Source organism: Balaenoptera ricei, chromosome 5 (assembly GCF_028023285.1).
Source record: "Balaenoptera ricei isolate mBalRic1 chromosome 5, mBalRic1.hap2, whole genome shotgun sequence".
NCBI classification, from domain to species: Eukaryota; Metazoa; Chordata; class Mammalia; order Artiodactyla; family Balaenopteridae; genus Balaenoptera; species Balaenoptera ricei.
The window spans coordinates 77,009,869-77,033,836 of record NC_082643.1 but is presented as its reverse complement, the minus strand read 5'-3'; the positions used below and the strand labels follow the sequence as shown (position 1 = coordinate 77,033,836).

Genomic DNA, 23,968 nt, shown 5'->3' with positions numbered 1-23,968 from the left:
GCTGCTGGTTCTTACCAAATTTCCCCCAGCCCTTAAGTAACAGCTACACTCTCCAAAGCCCATTTCCAAGGCAATTCTATCTCTGATTAAGAGAGGGGGACAACACGAGGGACAAGGGCATGGACTCCAAGGCCAGGTAGCTGGGGCTCAAAACCTGGCTCCACCCCATCCTGGCTGTGTGATCTCAGACGTGTCATGCAGAAGGGGCATAATGACAGCACGGAACTCGTAGGGCTGCTGTGAGAACCGAATGGATTAACAGTCACTATGATTTGTCTAAAGCAGTGGCTCTAAGCCAGGCCGGCATCAGAAGCACCTAGGAACCTTTTCCAAAAGGTACATGTCTGGGCAGTAGGTCAGGTTTAGAGCCCAGAAGGTGTATTTTGACAAAGCAATGTCACTCTCATGCCCACCCGAAGGTCAGACACTGGCTGAAAGCAAGTCCCAACTCTACCAGACCAGGCTTTCTTGGCAGGGTGGGGTGTTTCGAGGCTATCACGGCCCACCAAATGCCTCTGCAACCTGTGTGCTGTGGCCCGAAATCCCTTTAGCAGGAGCCCTCCATTGCACGACTCAGAAACATATTTTAAACCTGAAAAGGAGCCAACATTGGGTAAGTGTGTCATGCCCTTTATACCTATGTCCCCCTCCTCAAGATCATCCCATGGCACAGCTCCTGTACAAAGGAGGAAACCAAAGAGCAGAGAGGTTCAGCAGCAGAGCCGAGAAGGTTCTATAGTAGAGTGGGCATATCTGCCCACTGCACCACACTGCCTCCTGGCCTATCACCTGCACTCAGGAGCCCTGGACATGGCTCTAAATCAAGGACAATGAAAGTGGACTGAAGGAGAAGCTCCAGACACACACCCCACCCCACGCCCAGGTCCTCTCAGGTGGTACTGAACCAAGAATAAGCTGGAGCATAAAGATACAGAAAGGAGTCCTCCACTCACCCCTCGCCTCCTCCTCCAGGAGAGGATTTTAGGGCAAATCTCAAACTCACCAAGCCTTGATGCTACAGCTATAAATAGAATTTATTAGCCTTCAATCTCTCCGCTCCTTCTCTCTCTCTCTTTTTCCTAGGCAAAAGGCAAGGAATAGATGAATTAACGGAAATAGATAAAAATGGAGAAGATGACCTGATCTACTTCAAAAAATAAAACCAAAACACTATACTGTGAAGCTCAGTAAGATTACAATATCCACAGTAATATTAGCTAATGTTTATTAAATTTAATCAGTACCAAGAACACATCATCTCCCGACAACCCCTAGAGATTTCCATTTTTCAGATGAGAAAACTGAGGTAGGAAAAGGTAAAAATAACTTGTCCAAAGACCCACAGTTTGTGAATGGAAATTCAAACCAGGTTAAAAACTAGCCTTCTCAACTCTTTTTTTAAAAAATAAATTTATTTATTTATTTTGCTGGTTGGGTCTTCGTTGCTGCGCCTGGGCTTTCTCTACTTGTGGCGAGCGGGGGCATCGTGGTGCCTGTGCTTCTCATTGCGGTGGCTTCTCTTGTTGCTGAGCACGGGCTCTAGGCGCGTGTGCTTCTGCATCAACTCTTTTTTTTTTTTTAACGTCTTTATTGGAGTATAATTGCTTTACAATGGTGTGTTAGTTTCTGCTTTCTAACAAAGTAAATCAGCTATCCATATACATATATCCCCATATCTCCTCCCTCTTGTGTCTCCCTCCCACCCTCCCTATCCCACCCCTCTAGGTGGTCACAGAGCACCGAGCTGATCTCCCTGTGCTATGCGGCTGCTTCCCACTAGCTATCGATTTTACATTTGGTAGTGTATATATGTCCATGCCACTCTCTCACTTCGTCCCAGCTTACCCTTCCCCCTCCCCATGTCCTCAAGTCCATTCTCTATGTCTGCGTCTTTATTCCTGTCCTACCCCTAGGTTCTTCAGAACCATTTTTTTTTTTAGATTCCATACATATGTGTTAGCATACGGTATTTGTTTTTCTCTTTCTGACTTAACTTCACTCTGTATGACAGACTCTAGATCCATCCACCTAGCTACAAATAACTCAATTTCATTTCTTTTTATTAGCCTTCTCAACTCTTAAGTCTAGTATGTTATTTTCTCTATGAAATCTTTAGGTAATCTGTCAAATCTTATAGAGATATTACTTTCCTTGTTATTAGGAAATTTCCATGAGCTGTAAAGTGCCTCAAAGCTGCAGAAAAAGCAAAGGGATGTGGATAATCTATAAACTGGAATCTCATCCCTGGAATAAATAAGAAAAGCTTATAAACCTATTTTCAGCTTAATGAACAGAAAATAAATAGACGCATCCAAAGAAAATGAAGGCAATGAAGAAATAACATTAAGGAGGAAAGCAATAGGCTTAAGGGCAAAAAAAAAAAAAAAAAATCACAGGATGCTACTTTGTGGGTGCCGGAGAAACAATGCTCTTTATTGGGAAACATAAAGGATGAAAACAAGGATGGAGAGGTAATTCAGACAACTGTGAGGCACTGATCCAGGGCCTGGAGCAAGTGGGCTGTAAGGAGTGGGCGGGGCCTCCCAGGTGCTGCCGGCCTGGATGGGGAGGACAAGGGTCTGAGATCACCAGGCCTTAGAAAGGAAGTGACAGAATCCCTGCTGCTTAAGCAATTAGTCAGAGTGCCCAAGAACACCACGCTTCCTCCCATCTCCCTGCCCTACAAATGCTAGGGTATTCCAGACTTTCCTTCTCAACACAGGGGATGATTTTTTTTAAATACTAGATAGATCAGAAAGACTGCACCCTAGTCATCAGTGAGGATGCCAAACGAGACTTCAGGAAGCTGAACACAGCCACAGAAATCACCAGCAGCCAGGGGACCGGATTCCAGAGGTGGCTCCACTAACTATGCCCTCTCAGCCAAATCCTTCAGCAACTCAGCCCATCAACAGCCAAGTGACAGGCAGCGCAGACAGGATAACGTCTAAGAGGCAATTCCGGTCACTAGCTCCCTTCCCAGGTTACCCTGTTCTCACTCTCATGTCCCATAGGACTATGGTGAGCTCTCCAATGTGCTTCTAACCCCGAGAGAGAGAAGGAGAGAAGGAAGCAACTGAGGATAACAAATGCACTTAAGCCTCAATGAGCCTATAAGAATTAGAAATCCAAAATACAAGCAGCACTACTGGAGCCAATGAGAATATCTGCCATTTATTGAGCCATTATTATGTGCCAGGCACCGTTCAAAGCACTCGGCATGTACTGGCTTATTTAATCCTCACAACAACCCTCTAAGGAAGGTAGGTTAAGTCACCTGTCCGGGGGACACAGCCTGTGGTTAAGCGGGGACTGGAACCTGGCCTCCCGAGCCTGAGCTCCTCTTAATCACTACACACGCAGCATCAACTCTGTGGATAAGACTTCCCAGCTCACGACAGGACGCTGCTTTGCTCTTTGCCTGAAATTCTATCAACTGACTGACAACGTGTATTACAGAATGCTGCCAGTTTCCCTGGGGAAGAGGAGGCAACGAGTTTGGAAGTAGGACCTGGCAAATACACAGCTTGAATAAAATCATGCCCTTCACAGACAGGGCTCCTTGAATCCAGACTCTTTCTCCTGGAGTGCAGGCCCAAAGTCTCCCTCAGAAGAGCAGCATTCCAATCGACCGGTGGCAATGAGGACCACCCAGTGAGCTCATTTACTCAGGAGAGTCTGTGAGGCCCAAAGCGTTGAATGGGTGACTCCAAGTCACACAGGTACTTGGAGAGCGAGCGAGGGCTGGAACCTGAGCCTCCCAAATGCCAATTTCATGTCCTTTCAATTCTTTAAAAACAAGATTCATGTCTTATCCCTTATTTTATCTCCTACCTTTTATTATGGAAACTTTCAAACACATAAAAAAGTATAAAGACTGAATGAATCCCCATACACCCATGATCCAGCTTCAACAATTATCAACTCACACCCAATCTAGTCTGCTCTCCAAAACCACAAATTCCCTACCCCTCCACCACTCCCACCAACTCCAGCTTGTCTGAAGGTAAATCCCAGGCACCACGTCCTTTCATCCACAAGTATTTCAGGGTGTATCTCTTACATATAAGGATACTCTAAAGCATAAACACACTAACATTATCATGCCTATGAAAATTAATCATAATTTCTTAACACCAGTTATCTGATCAGCGCTCAAATTTCCCCAATTGCCTTATGTTTTTTACAGTTTGTTTGAATCAGAATGCAAAAAACAGTGTATACATTGCAACTGGTTGATATATTTCGTAAGTCTCTTTTAACCTCTAGGTCCCCTATTCATCTCTGTCTCTCTCTCTCTCTATTTTTTTTTTTAATTGGAGTAAAACCGCTTTACAATGTTGTGTTAGTCTCTGCTGTACAACGAAGTGAATCAGCTATATGTATACCTATATCCCCTGCCTCTTGGACCTCCCTCCCCCCCTCCCATCCCACCCATCTAGGTTGTCACAGAGCACTGAGCTGAGCTCCCTGTGCTATACAGCAGGTTCCTACTAGCTACCTATTTTACACATGGTAGTGTATTTATGTCAAACCTAATCTCCCAGTTTGTCCCACCCTCCCCTTCCCCCTGTGTCCACATGTTCATTCTCTACGTCTCCGTCTCTATTCCTGCCCTACAAATAGGTTCTTCTGTACCATTTTTCTAGATTCCACATATATGTGTTAATATACGATATTTGTTTTTCTCTTTCTGACTTACTTCACTCTGTATGACAAACTCTAGGTCCATCCACATCTCTGCAAATGACACAATTTTGTTCCTTTTTATGGCTGAGTAATAATAGTCCATTGTATATATTGTACCACATCTTCTTTATCCATTCATCTATCGTTGGACATTTAGGTTGTTTCCATGTCTTGGCTATTGTAAATAGCGCTGCATTGAGGAAACCAGGTCAATTGTCCTGTAGCGTTTCCAAGAGTCTGGATTTTGCTGAGCTTTCTTTTTATCTCTCTCAGTGCTCTGCATTGTACCTTATACAAAGGAAGTATGCCTGGGCTCACCCACAGGCATTCATATTCATTTTCATATTTTCACTCTCTCCCTCCCTTCTTCCCTTCTCACCTCTGTTTTAAAAGAGTAAATTCCATTTAATTGTTGATTCAGTTCAACACCTATCTACTGAGTGCCAACACGGCAAGGCTGATGGAATACCAAGGTGAATAAGACAAGATATTATCTCTGAGAAGACACAATCTAATGAGGGTGATAAAGGCCATAATGTTAATTCAAAGGGGACAGATGAGAACTATCTGAGAAGGCTCTAGAAGAACTGCAAGGATATTTTGGGACCTAAGCTAGACTTTGAAAAAAGATTGTTTGGGCCCATTTGGAGCAAAGGACAGTATGACATAGAGGATAACCTGGGCAATGTTAGTAAGGTGGGAATGTTTCTGGCATGTTTTAAACTGATAGTAGCGCTGGTGGATAAAAGATTTTATGGGAAAAGAGTTTGGTAAGGAAAGCTCCTGAATATCTGCTGGGGATTTGAGAATCATCGAGCATGTTTGATGACGGGAGTAGCACTAGATCTGTATTAGAGAGAGTTAGCAGCAGCACTGAAAATGTATTAGAGGCCAGGCATCCAGTTTGGGTTCCAATAATCCAGTTAACAGGGCTCTGAACTAGGCCACTGGGAATGACCAAAAAGAAAAGGAAGTGACATGATTTGTCAACTGAATACGTGGGCCCAGAAGGCAGGAAAAGTAGAAGATGAAAAGCTGATTTGAGAAAACAAACAATTTTCTTAAGGAAAAAAAATTATTATTTCCATAATACTTCAAGTAACACACTTTCATAGCTTCGAATTAAAACTCACATGAATATGAACATTCTCTAATGTTTCAAAGACAGGGATCATAGAAGGAAGAAAATTAACTGTAAAGATAAATCCTAACAGACTCTATATTTATTTTAGCTAGGAATAAAATGTAAGCAAGAGTTTAAATCACAACCTCAATCTCTGAATTCTCAACTGATTTTGAATGTACACACAAATTACAATCAGTAGTTTAGGGCTACAAATTTCCAAGACACGGACACAGGGCACAAGAGAAGGCTCCTTTGATTTAGAGATGATCTCAAGACACATAATTTCCCTTTATCTAATTAGAGAACACAATAAATTCTCCTAGTACCAGACAGCACAAACACAATTAAGTGCTTAAAAGATACTTTCTGTGATGATAAATCCCTTTTACAAAGCAAACCAAAAAAACTTATTTTTTATACAGACTGCCTGAAAAAGTAAAATAATAATATCACTTCTCATGGTAACTTTTAAATAACTAAAATAGCTATTTTATCCCCTGAATTTCAAATCCTGTATCACACTAGCTTTAATGTAAGCACAAAGAGTAAACTCCAAATATTTTTAGAACCAACAGAAAGTTATAACTTACAGGTTGATTCCTTTCACTTAGGAATATTCCTAAATGATCCCTTAAAGCATACCTATTTTTTAGAGGACTATATTAAATCTAGGTGTTTAAGTATATATCAAGTTTAACATAATGTCCACCTTCTGGGCGTAATTCTGGATTTTCATTTTTCTTTTTAAGTTTTATTTTACAAAGGATTTTAAGTGGGTATATTTTCCCTTCAGCCCCATTTTCAGAAAGATTCACCATCAGGGTAATAAACCACTTCCCTAAACCATTAAATCTTGAATACTTCCCTCACAAAAAAATCAAGTATTTTGTATTTTAATTGACCATTTGAGATGTCTGCAACACATGCACATAAAGGAAGACAGTTTGAGATTTGGAATCCAAAGAACCTCAGGTGTGCGAGTTTTAGCTGTGTAGCACTGGGTAAATCGCTTATCTATTTCCTCACTGTATGCTAGGGTCACATTAGCACCTGTCTCTTGGGAATGCTGAAGAACGATCTCTGATTCTCTGATCCTCCAATGCCAGCTGGGCGTCCTACAATTCAATTTCGACACCAACTACCCAGAGGGAGCATCAGACCCACAAGTTTAAGGGCTCACTCGTACAAGACTGTCCTCATTTCAGATGCCAGGGACGAACACCCAGTTCCCAGGTCGCCTGTATTTCTATCTGACTTAGCCCACAACACCCACCCCCTCAGGTTCACGAGAACAGATCACAGAACTCAGGAAAACACTTTACTTGCATTTAGTGGTTTATCACATAGGACACAACTCAGGAACAGCCAAATGGAAGAGCCGCACAGGGCAAGGTCTGAGGGGAGGGGGTACACAGAGTTTCCATGCCCTCTCTGGGTGCGCCACCCTCCTGGCACCACAGTGTGTTCACCAACCCAGTCATTTGGGGGTTTTATGTAGGTTTCATTGCCTAAACATGACTGATTAAATCACTGGCACTTGATGACTGAACTTAATCTCTAGTCCCTCTCTTCTCCCCCAACCCCCGAGTTCAGGGAGGGGCTGAAGCTCAACCATCTAATCATGGGTTGGTGTTTCCGGTGCCCAGCCCTCATCCTGAAGCTACCTAGCAGTGTCCTTCCACCCCTAAGCCAGAAGTCATCTCATTAGTATACAAAAGACATTCTGATCACTCAGGGATTCCAACGGTTCTAGGAGCTCTATGCCAGCAACCTGGGACAAAGACGAAATATTAACTTTTTGTTACACCATATGCTGAACATAAGTACAAATGGTGGCTATTGGTGTTTTTATTAATACCAAATAGTAGTCAGTCTTGCAGGTGCCTCCCCAGCATTGAATGGCAAACATATGGTTTAAGGGAGACTGCCCACCCCCATCCTTACGTTCCTATCTTCCTTCTAACAGTCAGTGGTTCAAGAATGGACAAATAACAGGAACAAGGAGCCAATGGCATTCCCCTGACCACAGGGAAGGGCTCTGAATTGATCTTATCAGTATGAACCTCAACACTTTTGAACAATAGTTGGGAAAACTCTTTCCCTAGATGTGAACAAGGATACACATCATTCTGGAAGCTACTAGCAGCCATTTTACCACCCTGAAAAAAACACAATGAAAAAGCTGGCAGGAAACACCAGTCCCAAAGCAGGGCTTCTCAATAGCCTGTAACAGTCTATTACAAGGTCAGGACAGAAATAAGCATGTTTAGAAACATTTACAGCAACTTGGCAGGAAAGTTTTACATCTGTTGAATTTAACTTTAAAAATATGGGATATATTTGTCTTTTTAAATTTCATTTTTCTAGTAATTCACTTGTGTTTGTACTGTATTTTATAAAAGTACTGATCTGCACTGGTTTAGAATTTTTTCTTAAAAAATTCCTTTCCTCAGATAGCTTGAGAAGCACTGGCCTAAAGAGCTGAGCAATGAAACCACAGCCTTGTTCAAACCATACCTAAACCTGGTATGTCATCTCTACTTTTTAGTTCACTGAGCCAACAGATACTCTTTACTGCTTAAGCCTATTTGAGTTGAATTTTCTGCCATTTACAATAGAATCTATTCTACCTGATACTGGAAACTGATTACCAACCCAAAGTAAGGTGGAAGAATGGACAAAGATGGAGGTAGGATACAGCACAGGCAAAGGTACCAAGAATTCCAATCATTACATAAAACTCTCCATGAAACTGAAGAAGAAAATATCCAAGCAAAGATATATATTCAGATAAAGGCTTTCAGAGCCCTGCAATTAAATGGCCACCTTGATGGATTTCCTTCCTTCAAACAATGAACCCATGCAAACATTTCATTGTTTCACTCATTTCAGCAACTGTCAATTTTGAGCCAAATGAATTATCTTCAAGCAAATGTCACACACAGTAAGGAGTGATTTCATTTTCCTAAATTGTTGTCAAACCTTTGAATACTGAAGCTTCCAAAAAAGGAGAATTGGAAAAATGACAGTTTAGAGGTGGGAAAGAAACATGAGTTATTTCAAAGCAGCAGCCTGTGATACAGTGAAATCTTTCTTCTAAAGTGCCTCCATCTAACATTTTTCAAGCTGCAATCATTTCAACTGCTGGCTTTCACTACATTTATGCTAAAATTTAGCTGATTTATTTTAATAGTATTTTACCAGGGTGAAAAGCCAAAAATGAACAGAGAAAAAAAAGGAAAACAAAATATTACTGTAGGTTTTAAAGATAAAACTAGAAATGGAAGGAATTAGGAAAGAATGAACTTTGTTAAGAAAAATGTTGACTAGTTTTATTTCGTTTATGAATCTAAAACAGCCCTAAAACAGAATGAGGTTACTCTAAGTCAGAAGCCCATGTATAATAGGTGAGGTGAGTAGGTTATGGGGGGAGGGGGGGAGGTACCCACCCTGAATAATCAGTTCAAGCCCAGGGAACTCCTAAAACCCTTAACAAGATCTGGTAAATGAGGCAGTCAGAAAGGAGTCATAGCCTCCTCCAAAGCTTCCCTCAATGGAGGGTCCAGGGACATTTTCCCCAGGAGTCTGAGATCTAGAAACTTTCTATTTGTTTTTTTTTTTTTTGATGTTTTTAAAAATTAATACACAATAATATAAGCATACTTTAGGCCATTCACATGCCAACCTTCTTACAGTCAAGTAATCTCAATTCCTGCAACTGCATTTATAAGCATGCTGGTACCAAGATCACTCAAAATGACAGCATTTAACTCTTGTTAGTGTTTCTCAAGCTGCAATGTGTGCCCCCAGACATAGTCTCAGAGGTCCACATTATCTGAAGTTTGAGAAGCTTGAGCCTACTTAATACTATCATATCCGTTTGGAAGGAAGAACAAATAAATTACTTTATAGTTAAAAACCGAGGAATGATATGAGGCCCTGAGAAGCACACAAGATCACTTCCATAATATTCTTAACAAAAATGCATAACCTTCATTCAGTCATGAAGGAACAGCCAACAAACCCAAAATGAGGGGCATTCTACAAAATAACTGGCCACTACTCTCCAGAGTGTCAAGGTTATGAAAGACAAAGAAAGGTGAGGCATTGCTCCATATTAAGATGACTAAGGCACTATGACAACTGAATGTAACATGTAATCCTGGATTGGATCCTAGACCAAAAAGAACATTAATGGGACATTAACTGGCAAAATTTGAATAAGGTCCCTGGATAATAATATTAAATCAATGTTTAGTCCCTGATTTTTGATCACTGTACAGTGATCATGTAAGACCCTTACATTTAGAAAATCTAAATGAAGAATGTAAAGGAATTCTTTGTACTTTTTGCTATTTTTTGGAAAGCTTAAAATTATTTCAGAATAAAAAGTTTAAAACACTAAAAAATTTTAAATAGATAAGGAAGTGTATGAACCAACGAAAAAGAAACCAAAAGCAGCAAAAACCTGTACAACGTCTATGAATGTCCAGTTGACTAAGGGGTCTCGTCTCCTCTGCAGAGATGGCCCTTATCGAGATCTAACCAATGCATGACGTCACTCTCATTTGGCTTCCCGGGTAGGTTTCCCTCCAGAACTCATGTCCAGACCCCTTTCTGGCTCTAGTCTTTAACATTAACCATCTGATATTTTAGTTTACATGAATCTCTTACGATTTGAGTTAACAAAAGCCCAATCTCCAGAGTCCAATCACCTTACAGGTGGTGCTGAGAAAAGAACTGATTCTCCAGGTTATTAAAGCTGAGAGCCAGACCCCAAACTATGGTGATAAAGACCTACTTGCCATGGGCCCTGCCCAACAACCATTCTGCAAGCCTGTAACACCCAAAGATTGTTACTGCCCACACTTTCTTCCAAAGATTAACAGGCAGCTCCCAACAAAAAGAATGTACTCAAGGTACAGTCATCTTGTAAAGCAGGAGATGTCAGCAGCCAGCTTTGAATCTTGCTGAATAAAGGATTATGGAGGACAAAACAGCCAAGGGCCAAGAGCCAAACTCATACAAAACTCAGCAAAGGTTTAGCAGCCTGTTGGTTTCAACTGAATAACCTTTTTATATGGCTCCCCTAGGACCTATATCCACAGTGGCCTAGAACAATCCTTATAAAAGGTAATCCTATCCATGTCTTTCCCCAACCTAAAACTCTTAGATAGTTTTCCCGTTGCATTTAAAATAGAAACCAAAATCCGGGTGGCAGCCTGGTGTCCTGGGCCCTGCCCGCTACCCCACACTTCATCAGGGTCCCTCCCCCTTGCACTCTCCAGTCCCTGAGTCAGCCTTGATCTTCACTCCAAAGACTCAGTGCAAACTGTGCTCTTTGTCTAGAATGTCTTCCCACCCCTCTACCCCGACATACACACACACACACACACACACACACACACACACACACACTTTAGCCTAGCTAACTTCCACTCATCAATATCATTCAGGTTTCAGCTTAAATAACACTTAATCAGCAAAGCTTTCACTGACCAACCTTGAGAACTAATGAGCGCCCTCTGTTTGGTGGTGTTCTCATAGCACCCTATGATTTCTCTTCATAGAACCTACCACCACTTCTAATTACATAAAGGCTCTTGGTCTCCTGTTTAGATTAGGAGCAACCAGAGGGCAGGGACTAAGTCTGGTTTGCAAACCACCACATCCCAATGTCTAGCACAGTATTTTGCACTTCAGACACAGGGGTGGATGATCCTGCCCAAGTCCTCGGCTTCTTTCAGGGTTTAAATGAAGCATAGTATGTCAAGCATATGGATACGGTAAGCACTCATTATGTGATAGCTATTAGAATTACTGGGACTTCCCTGGTGGTGCAGTGGTTAAGAATCCACCTGCCGGGCTTCCCTGGTGGCGCAGTGGTTGAGAATCTGCCTGCTAATGCAGGGGACACGGGTTCGAGCCCTGGCCTGGGAAGATCCCACATGCCACGGAGCAGCTGGGCCCGTGAGCCACAACTACTGAGCCTGCGCGTCTGGAGCCTGTGCCCCGCGACGGGAGGGGCCGCGATAGTGAAAGGCCCGCGCACCGCGATGAAGAGCGGTCCCTGCACCGCGATGAAGAGTGGCCCCCACTTGCCTCAACTAGAGAAAGCCCTCGCATGAACCGAAGACCCAACACAGCCAAAAATAAAAAAAAATAAAATAAATAAATAAAGTAGCTATAAAAAAAAAAAAAAAGAAAAGTGCTTAAAAAAAAAAAAAAAAAAAAAAGAATCCACCTGCCAATGCAGGGGCCATGAGTTCGAGCCCTGGTCCAGGAAGATCCCACATGCCACGGAGCAACTAAGCCCGCGTGCCACAACTACTGAGCCTGTGTTCTAGAGCCCACGAGCCACAACTACTGAGCCCGCGTGCTGCAACTACTGAAGCCCACGAGCCTAGAGCCTGTGCTCCGCAACAAGAGAGGCCACCGCAATGAGAAGCTCGCGCACCGCAACAAAGAGTAGCCCCTGCTTGCCACAACTAGAGAAAGCCCGCGCGCAGCAACAAAGACCCAGAGCAGCCAAAAATAAGTAAATAAATAAATTTATAAAAAAAAAGAATTACGTCACAATGCCTTTGCTCTAAATATGCTTGAAATCTACAACTGCTTTTTCTTTCACCTGATGGAGGAGAAAAAAGCCTAGCAAAAGATGCCAAGTTGTCATTTTTTCAATGACACTTTTGACTGTCAAGTCAGCTCATTTTTAGGATATTGAGAAACTTCAAACTGCAAGGTAAAACATTAAGAAAGAAAATGCTTCTAAAATTAACACACTACACTTTTTTTACTCTGAGATAAATCTATACTCATCATCAGTACATTTTCACTTCCCTCTGTAGCCTTTATTGTTTGCCTTCTCTTTCAAACACCTGGTTATTACAACAAGGGCATTTGCTCCTTTTTCAAACAACAAAGACTCCACTAATAACTTTCATGAAAATGAGTTTTAACTATGGCCAAAATTTCATTTGCTTGAAAAACTTGCTTCTACCTCAACTATGAACTCATGAAAGTAGGATAAATCACAGCTATCCTGAGCAGTCCTTGTTCATAGGAGGATTTAAAATCATTCACAATTGTTAAGTTAGTGAAAAGATAAAAGTGGGGCATTGAAACACCCAAACTGATCATTTTTTCAAGATATGTTTCACTGTAACAGCAGCTAAATTCTCCTGGGCCCTGGCAATATACTCAGGCAAAGGAAACCAGAGGAGAAATGAGAATTCAACTGTGCTGTTTCCTTAGAAGAAAACTACACTTTAAAGAACTTGGCTCTAGAAAATGTCTCCACTGAACTTCCAGATATATATATATATATATAATATGCAGCCATATCTAGCAGCTGCATGCAAAGCCCAGTGGGTAATTCAAAGATGGACAAAGATGGGGGGAGGGGAGACTTTCCTTCTACCCTCCTAGGTTCGATAGCCAGATCTTCAAAATAAACTGAGAACAGGCAGATTAACAGAAGAAAAGGTCTACAAATTTATTCATTTTTAATAGTACACACATGGGGACATCACAGGAAAAATAAAGTGAGTACCCAAAAAAAAAGCAGTGCAATTTGAGAGTTTATATACCATCGTAATACGGGAAAGAAAGGGAGGGATGTTTGTTGGCCTCTCAGGGGAGAGTAAATGACTTTTAGGTAAGATGAATGGGCCCTTAGAAAAATAGATGGGAGACATGACAGTTCGTTATAAAGTCTGTCTGGGTGTGGTGTATGTGAAGAGGTAATCTTCCCCTGTTGATGAAACTCCTGGGGAGAGGATCTGTGACAACTGAGTTCCTTTTGGAGGGTCTGTCTTTAGGTAGATAAGGGGAGTTCAGAGAAAGTCTCTCACTGCATTTGCTGTTTTTCAAGAGCCTTTAGTTTAAAACAATCAATATACCAAAGCGGCACATTTTGGGAGGCATGTCGTGAACTCCTTCAGATGACGGCATGATCCCTATCCTCACAGTCATTCGATAAACAGACACATAATACATACAAATATGCGCACACGCACATCTGATACTGTGACTCTCATGAAAGCTAAGAACCTTGGTTGGGGGGCAGGGGTGTTTATACAAAAGCAGCTCTCTTAACTGCTCTCCCCTTTAACCTACTTGCCTGATTAATCAGCACATCCCACTGCCTCTGTAGAGCATAACAACTGATGTTTCAGCACACCAGAGGCTCACAGCTAGTAAGAGGTGCTACCTGAGCCCAGGGCTTCTCAAGGTGTGGTCCAGAGATGGGTGCCAGTCTGCAAACTATTTGTTACCAGCTGCCCAGGAAATGGAGAGTGAGCATTTACAAACGTGGGTAGTCATTACACACAGTTGCCACATCCAAGTGCATGAATAGTGAACTCATCTCAGTGACCAGTTCTGGCGGTGTTGACCTTGTGAGGTGAGCTGCATGAGGCACGAGCTGCCTACTAGTCAAGTGCTGTAGAACCGTGTGACCACGAGGGATGGTTTAAGGTTACTTTGTTAATACAGTTTAATATAAATGTATTAAAAATCCACATCCTTTTTTTCATCACAAGATCATTTAAATTTGACCATAAGTTTAAAGGACAAGTTGGAACTGGCTACGGAGGAAGAACTGAAGGTGAATTTCGACGCTAGAGCATCCCTTGCTTCATTTTGAAGAAAAGTGAAAAATGAAGATCTTGAGCTTGCTGAAACTGCTTTGCCTTTTTTCATCTTCATCAACATCCCTCTACAAGGCCAGTTCCTCTACCATGAGTGTTATTAAAACAAACCCACAACCAGTTTAGATATACATTATTCATTAACCCCAAGATAAGCTATCACTAACCCAGCCTAGAGTAGATAAACAAGCAAGAAGTTCATTTCTGACACTAAAAATCTTAAACACTGATATACACAGAGTTTGTTAAAAGTATACATAGAGTATTTAATGTGGAGCATCACCATTTTACTCACAAATTTTGTTTAGTTATAACTGGATTAACAAATTAACTAGAGTAATAGTGATTCTTTATGTGAACTGCCTACACGCATGCTTCTGAAGAACATGCACAGATTTTGTAATTTTTTCCCACAATATTTGTTGTGTTTGTACTTACTGAGATGTAATTTTATTTATGTTGTTTCTAAAATGTTAAAAAGAATTAAGGCTTGCATATCATGTCTTTTTTATTTCTTTCCTTTTTTGTTAATAAAAGTATAGGTCCATGACAGCTTGAAAATAAAAAGACTAGACCTTCACCATATATAGCTTAAGAAGCAGTGATGTGCTCCCACCAGCAAAGGTGTATCCTCCTCTAGGGTCAGCTGTGTTTACTTCTATTTATGCCAGTTGTTCTTATAATTTAATTTATTTGTACCCAAACACATAATTGTATATAAATACATAAAATATGAGTTCAGAAAAAATGTTTCTATGAAAACGAAGTTGAACATCTGAATACTGTGGAATAACACAATAAAAGAGTAACTAAAATAACTGCTGTTACATTAGGCATGAAGAAGTGGCAAAGGATGGGGAGGCAAATCAGAAAAATCTGGAAGGATTCTACATTCATAGTGCACAAGTATCCTGAAGTTCCTATAACACTTTAAAAGCAAGCCAAACCGAAAACCAGGTGGACCAGATGTCACAGGTTATGGTTTATGTGCAAAAAACAACATGGAAACCACTTACCAGGTCCTACCTCAGAAATTAGCAAACAGATGTACATTTATATGTTTGAACTTAAAATAAAATGCTTAAGATATAAATGTAGCATTTTTTTTTTTTACACTTCTCCACTTCAACTGAGCAGCTGCTGGTCATGATAATCCCAGATAAGAGAGCTTATCCTGTAAACACAAAATTCTGCACAGAATATTCAAGAGATTCTGGCCTCCTGGCTCTATCACTGAGACATAACTGGTAGATGATAAAACGGGGACAAAATACAATGTACAGAAAGATACACCAATCACAAAAAGTATAAGGACCCCAAAAAGAGGTTCTAACCACATAAAGAAAATGAAACAATTTGTGAAATTGCACAGCCTATGTCTCTTTTTAGTAACGTTATACCCACACCCAATTCCTACAGAGAATATGCTTTTTAGCAGTTAACAGCATTAACCAAATAAAAGCAGAGCCCTCAGGGGACTTTCTTGCAAAGGTCAAGAAACAAGCACAGAATCAAAAAGTAATATATAAAAAGTCCTTTATGAGATACTGCAAAACATTTTCTCTTACTATCAATATAGAAAGCTGTTTTGAACCATAAACCAAACTAAGCCAAAGCCATAGGTTTAGTTTAATTCTGAACTCAGACTTTTTTACAGCTTATCCACATTGGCCCACAGGATTAAAGTTTTAATTTAGCGTTAGGAAAAATAAGCTAAACAAATGAAAAGTACAATAGTGTGATGAGGGAAATTAACATAGTAAGTCTCATCTAGCATTATTGGGTTGAAAAAACTAAAATTATAGGGAAAAAAATTTAAGATTGTATTAATACTCAAATTGAAATAATTTGAACAAAAACTCATTTTGAACTAATAGTCCTACCCCCACTTCAAAGCACTGGGACTTGGCTGAATTAATACAAAATTTCACTGTCAATTATACTACGCAAATGAAATAGAACGGAAACAATATGCAAAAAAAAAAAAAAGGGGGGGCCATAGAACCCTGTAGGGGAGGAAAGATAATTTTCCCTCCATGCTTCTGAGTTCTTAGCTGAAACCCTTGTAATAAAAGACAGATTAACAAGAGAAAAACAAACAGAAACTTATTAACATGTATACTTTGTATACATGGAAGATACCCAGAGGAAAATGAATAACTCAAGGAGGTGCCTTAGAATTCAGACTTAAACACCATCATAATAGGGAAAGGGGAGGGGGAAGCTGGCCTCTTAGCGGAAAGTAAATGATTTTCTGGAAAGATGAATGGGCCCTTAGAAGATTAGGCGGGACATATGATGGTTTGTGACGAAGTCTGTCTGGGGGTGGTGTCGACACCTAGGCTCCTCTCCCGCGATAAGAGTCAGCCCTCTCTGGTTGACGAAGCTCCTGGAGTGAGGATCTACGACAACTAAGTTCCTTTTGGAGGATCTGTTTTCAGATAAGGGGAGTTGGGTCAAAGCCTCTCCCTTGCCTTTAGTGTTTTTTTCAAGTGCCTACAGTTCAGAATAATCAATACATCAAAGTGGCATATTCGGAGGTGGCACGTCCTCAACTCCTACAGTCGTATTTTGGGGTGGCGTATGCCGCTACCCTCCACACGCAAAGCCTAAACCATGCTGTGGAGGGACACTGGGCCGATGTCCCGGGTCCTGCCCTCCAACTGTGGCTCTACCGATAATTAGCACCATGACCCTGTTTGCTTTAATTCTCGGGTCCCCATCTGTGATCTCTGGGAGTCAGCGGATGTACACACACCACAGGTGCTACCCACTCTAAGATTCTACTGCCCTGGAACTAAACATACAACTGAAATGGACTGAAGCTCTTATGGGCAATGTAAGGCAAGAAGCAAACATAAAATCTACTACAGTGACAGATCTGGACACTCACCCACTTGGCTGATAGTTATTCTGGTTATGAAACAAAGGAAAAAATGGGGAGACATGCAGCCTACAAAGCAATGTCAAGGACTATCAAAGTTTTATAATTCCTCCTGGCAAAATGAGAAAACCACAATATAACTTTAAAAAAATTTTTTGCATTAAAATAGGTTTTCTTCCTTATTTTGTGATTAGCAAAAAATTATTTTTAAAAAACACAAAGGAAATATATTGAGACAAGGGATTCACAGTGTTTATGTAAAGATTGCTTTACTGGCATCTTTACCTTCTCTTACAGAACGTTAAATTAATTCTTTCTTTTTAAGTGAAAAGGTGATAACGAAGTAATTAAGAATGTATAATCAGAACTAGATGGCCTGGGTCCAAGTCCCACTCACCAGCTGTATATCCTCGAGCAAGGTTCAGTTTCCTCATCTGCAAAATGAGGATAACATGGTCTCAGCACCTCATGTGGCTGTTGAGAGTTAATAGGAGTCAATATATATAAGGCACTAAGCACAGTGTCTCTGGCACACACAAGAACCTATATGTGTTCACTAATATTTCATGGTAACTTCATGTTTAACTAAACATAGATGTTCACTAATATACCAAATGAAAACCAAACAACATCAAGACCCTAGAAAACTGCACATGAAAATATCAACATTAAACATTTAAAACATTAAAATAATTCCAAAATATGACATATATATGTCCTATGACAGATGTATGATATCTATAACAGTAGCTTCATTTAAGTGTTTTCCCAGGCTCCAACCCTTCGTCAATCCATCCTATCCACTAGAGGAAACTTCCTAAAGCAATGCTGGGTTTAAGTCACTCCCTGCAAGAACCTTAACGACTCCACACAGTACAGGGTAACCCTCAGACCCCAGAACCAGACTAAATGAGCCACTAGCACACTGTACTTCACAGTATTTACCACAGTTTGTAATTACATACTTGAGTGACTGTTTGGTTAATACCTTTCTCACCACTAGAATGAAAACCCAGGAGGTAAGGCTTGCATTTTACCCACCACTGTCTATCACAAGGCATGGCCTGCTGCAGGTGGCGGTAAGTATTTGATGGATGAATGAATGACCCTCAGCATCCATCAAGGCTCACAGCAACACCTCATAGGTATGACCCTTCATGGCTTGTAAAACACTCATATAAATTTTCTCATCTGAGCCTCACAGTAAGCCTTTAGGGAAGGCAGAGGCCCAAAATTCAGAGCCACCCAAGGTCACATTCAGTGGCAAAGAACCAAAGTGCCAACGCCTAGTCTGGAGTTCCTTCCAGAATATTCTTCTGCCCAAGTTAAATCCAATAAAACATACTAAGACCTCGGCCTGGCCTCGCACTTTCCAGCCTCTGTGGTTTTTACTCTTTCCTTCTACTCACCTAGAACTGCCTCCGACCTCTTTTCCTGCTTTTCAATCATTAAACCACTATTTATTAAGGACTGTGATTGATGGGCAAACCTTCCTCCTTCCTTCAGGGCCCACTACTGTGTCATATATGTGCCATTTCCAGTGCATGGACATCTGTATTTACTCAACAAAATGTCTTTCATTGTACAGACATTTATTTGTTCTTTCAATATAATAGTGAGCACCTACTAACTGTCCTACTGTGTGAGGTTCCAATGAGAACTGCACAGTTAGAATACTGGTGTCCTAGTGGTTTGAAAAACTACTGCAGTTTCTAAAAGAGAATAACAATGTAAATCAGTCTGCTTTAAAAAGCAGTACAACTGCTGCCATTCACACAGTCTGAGATATCCCAGGTACCTTAATTAAGAAGTAAAGCAGCCACCAATATCCACCAAAATAATATAGATTTTATCAATTTTCATATCATTTTGAAAAGGAATACAGATTAAATTTACGTACCATCATTAAAAAAAAAAAAAAGACTCACACAACGACAGCCACAAGCAAAGTATCTCCAGGTCTACTCCACCAAAATGGTTTTTGTACACCAGGTCTTTTAAACAGTTATCGGCCCTTCTCAAACTTGTCAGCTCAATTAAAATGGAAACAACAGATTCAGGAATCCGATTCCTCTGAATTACTAGCACAGAACCACAACTCTAAATACTACAGCAATAAACCTGCAATAATCCTCGTGAAATATAGTATCAATTAAATGTTGGTGCAAGAAATGTAATGCAGAATTACTGCCGTATTAACACTCCCTGAAGATAAATTACCAAAGACTTTAAACAAGTGAAAATCAATTCTATGACTATTTAACACAGCTGGCTTTATTTAAAATTTCCCATAACACATACACTGGCATAAAAAAGAGCCGCAAAGGGTTAATAATGCGAGATTATATATGAATTCAGAAGAAAGGAAGACAGCAGCCTAGGAATCTTCCTTTATCTTGGAAATGACAATATTTTACAGCCTCGGGGGGAAAGAAGACAAAACAGTATTCCATAATGTTAACTCATTACAGGATTTAATAGAAACACTACCCAACTAATTTCAATCCTCCTCTTTCTTTCCCACCTAAATTTCATTGCTGAATTTAAGAGGCCAATCTCAGGTAAGACAAAAAGGAAAGTTGCAAGAACACAATAACAAGAGGAGTGGACAAAAACCTGAGAAATCGTTTGTCTCGAGGGCAAAGGCTTGGGTCTGTGAATCCGTATAAAGCTGTATGTCTGTCTCTACCTCACGATCTCCTACACGGACACAACTGCTTTCAAACACCGTGGTCCCACGGGTCTTGAACAAGCCTAAGTAAACCTGCAGAATGGTGGGGTTGTGCTGGTTTGCTTGCATGAGGGTCTTTAAAAGTAGAGTGAAACTTGCCCAGGTGTTTTCTTATATCTTCCAATGGACCGAGGGGCCTCCCCACCCCCATTTAAGTCTCCCGATTGCTCTGCCTTTCCACACCTTGACCATCGACGAGGCAGTGATTTATACATCCCACAGAGAAGCCACGACCAGCCTCAAGGAGCCTCATTAGGAAAAGCTTCTCTTTTATTAAATCTAAAGCTCTTCTCGTTGTGCAGTTTAATTCCACTCCCCCCCCCCCACCTTTTATTTTCTTCTGTGAACCCAGTAGAAGGGAATAAACCCCTGAAAGAAAAAAATCCCTTTCATCTCACAAAATAATCACATTTGCGAATCCTGTGAGTTAATAGAATAGGTGTGCCCTTCAAAGAAGGGAGAACATTAATGATCAAATTTAATTCTATCATTTATGTTTAAAAGATTCAGACCTAATATGGCCTTGTAGAAACAAAGCATTTAATATCTCCTTTGATTCTGAAATTGTACAGGTCTCCCTGAAAGTTTAAGTTCACACCTTCGCCTACATTCAGTTCCCAGCAGGTGCACAGAGCTTTTCCTAATGGCTTCACTGAGTCACTGAGGAGGTGCGGATACAACCCAAGGCCCTTCTGTTTAACTACTGCAGTTGCCCTTTGGGGTCTTCTGCTTCCTTACCTTGGTAGACTGGGAAGATGAGAGGAGATGATATTCAAGTCTGTCAATTACACCTTACTCATAATTCTTGATTTTAAGATATGCGAAGGATGAAATTGAGACGCTACTAAAATTGTTTTTGGATGTAAATTATCCTGAGGGCTAATTATGTACAATTTCTTCATTTTCCTTATTCAAGCAAGTGAATCCCAGATAAATTTCCTTTCAGGTCAAATTTTTCTTCCCTTATAAATTCATGACTAATCCTATATAACCCTAACACTGCCTTACTCACCCCTCAAGAACTCAGTATTACTGTATTATCCTGTTAGGAGGAAAGGAGCTAAAACTTGTCTGAGAGGGGCTAACGTAACATACTTTGGCATGAAGTTGTTATCACCGAGCAGAGTTAAGGTTAAATAACCCTGTAAAAGAAAAGGGGAGGGAGCCTGAGAAGTACCTGACCTCCATTCTAAGACAGTTACATAAAGGTTTCCCAAAGGTTTTCCCCTTTCTAGCATCCTGGTTACTCTGTACCTCTGGGGTGAACGTGGGCCCCCAGCCTCAGCAAGCTAGTCGTAAAATTAAGAGCTGCCTATATTTACAGCCTCTACTTTCTCTCTTCCCACTGAGTTCACCCCAATCAGGCTTTCATCCCTGTCGTTCTGTCAAAACTGCTCTTGTCCAAGTCACCAATGGCCTCCATGTTGCCGAAGCCAGTGGTCAATCTGAATCCTTATTCTACTGGATGATGACTCTGTCTTGAAACATATTCATTACATGCCTTCTGAAACCCTGCCCCCGCTCTTTCTTTGGGTTCACTTTCTACCTCACTGACTCCTCTTTCTAGGGTCTTCTTTGCTGGTCCCTTCTCATCTTTGAACTCTGGATTCCAGAATCTCTCATGTATCCAATTGCCTGCTCAGCTTCTCTACATGAGTGTCTAACAGGCATCACAAACTTAAGTCCTAAATCAAATTCCTACTATTACCACCTAACTGGCTCCTCCCAAAACCTTGCCCATCTCAGGACATGGCAACTCCATTCTTCCAGTTGTTCAGGAGCCATCCTTGCCTCTGCGTGTGTTTCCTCTCTTTCTCTCCCCTCTTCTCTCCACATCTAATCTAATCTAACGGGATAACAGCTCTACCTTATATCTAGAACCTGGTCACTCACTACCACCTCTAGCACCTGGCACAGCGAACATCATCTCCTGCCTCAGTTATAGCAATGCCTCTGCTTCCTCCCTTCATTCTCATCTCCGCAAAGCAGAGTGATCCTCTGTGAAACATAAATCCGATGATTATATTATTAACCTGTTCAAAACCCTCTAAGGGCTTCCTACCTGCTGTGGGTTGAAGTGTTTCCCCCACAAATTGGTATGTTGAAGTCTTAACCCCCAGTACCTCGGAATGTGACCTTATTTGGAAAGAGGGTCATCACAGATTAATCAGTCGAGGTCCTTAGGGTGGGCCCTAGTCCAATATGACTACTGTCCTCATAAGAAGGGGAAATTTGGACGCAAAGACACACACATAGGGAGAACACCATGTGAAGATGAAGGCCGAGACCTGCAAGCCGATGAACACCAACTACTGCCAGCAAATGATCAAAAGCTAGGAGAGAGAGATGGAACAGAGTCTCTCTCACAGCTATCAGAAGGAACCAACCCTACAACACCTTGACCGTGGACTTGGAACATCCAGAACTGTGAAACAATACATTTCTGTTGTTTTGCCCCGCAGTCTGCAGTACTCTATTACAGCAGCCCTAGCAAATTAATACACCACCTCACACAGAATAAAAGGTGAACTCCGTGCCACAGCCCAAAGGCCCCACATGACTGTACCCCGACTCACACACTGGGCCCCTTGACGTTCCCCCAAAAGGCCAGACAAACTCCTCCTCAGGGCCCTTGCTCTGGCTCTTCCCATAGCCCGGCCTGCTCTGCCCCAGCGCCCTCAGTTCCTTTAGATCTCTGTTTAAATACCTCCATAAGGCCTTCTCCCTCCAACACTCTCCACTCCCCTCCCAAGCTTTATCTTTCTCCATCACTGTGCTGTCACCTCCAGATACTTTAAACACTTACTGTGATAGACTGGAAGATCCACAGAGCAGCTGCAGACAGACGGGCTCCAGGGCCCAGCTCCTCGGGGTCAGCTGGTCAGCCTTAGGGCAGAGAGCTTCCTGCCGGAGGCCACACCCCTCCTGGGGCAGCCGCACCTGGTAACACACCTGAAAGGAGTGAGGTCATCGCTCAGTGCCGGAACCTCTGCCAGGGAATCCACCTCACTCCAGAGGTCTCCACAGGCTGCTGGGGGCTCTGTCATGTCAAATCTGCATCACAGTTCAACTTCTTCCTCGGCCCAATGCTGCTTCCACCCCCTTCTGTTCACCGTGCTGATCCCAAATAAACATCTCGTTCCCCCAACTCCATCTCAGCGTCTGCTTCAGGAAAACCCAACCCTGAGACACTTGTCTACCTTCCACAACCTGAACGTAATCTTATTGAGGGAAGGGACTTTGGTTCAATGTGTCCCAAAGCCTAAAATACTACCTGCTACAAAACAGGAAATGACTAAATGGGAATATTGGAAGGAAGGAAAGGGGCGGGGGGGGGGGGGGAGGGAACGCATTGACTGTTTGGATAGGAGACTAGCCCCTGGATAAAACAAAAGCCTCTTAATATAGTCACAAAGCAAAAGGAATACACGCTATCACAATGAAACTAGGCATGAGGTTTCTAAAGTACACATGGCTATTTGATTTCAGAGAAACTTTGAAAAAAGTTGTGTACAAAGTTCCTGAGATTCGCTTATTATCTTGATACTCCTGACTCTTCCCTTCCTCCTAGGATTTTAAATTTTGCAACCTCAAGTTCTACCATCAAGAGGGTTTTCAGGACCCTAACCTTTAAGGTAGGAAAGATACTGTATAATCACTGTTCAATAGCTTTGTGACACCTTATATGTTAATTCTTAATTCCCACTAATGAGAAACCCTGCTCAGCATTTGATCACAATAAATAGCTTATTATAGCCTTTCTCTTTAATGACTGCATCTTATTTCAAGCCTCACTCAAGACATTATTTTTTCTTTCTCAGAGAATTGCCTTTCATTTTATTGCAAGACTAACTGCATTCAGCTCTGGCAAATGATTTAAAATATAT

At 41.4% G+C, this 23,968-nt stretch overlaps 1 protein-coding gene across 14 annotated transcripts in view; it reads right to left on the bottom strand.

Annotated features, from left to right (window-relative positions):
- Window positions 1–23,968, bottom strand: part of APBB2 (amyloid beta precursor protein binding family B member 2) — a 364,010-nt gene that overhangs the window by 313,165 nt on the left and 26,877 nt on the right. For 11 of the 14 annotated variants that reach the window (XM_059923127.1, XM_059923130.1, XM_059923126.1 and 8 more), the window contains exon 2: window positions 22,888–23,033. The exons of the other annotated variants lie outside the window; for them this stretch is intronic. The gene's annotated coding sequence lies outside the window, so the exon portion shown is untranslated. The remainder of the gene's footprint in view (window positions 1–22,887; window positions 23,034–23,968) is intronic. 14 annotated transcript variants of the gene reach the window in all.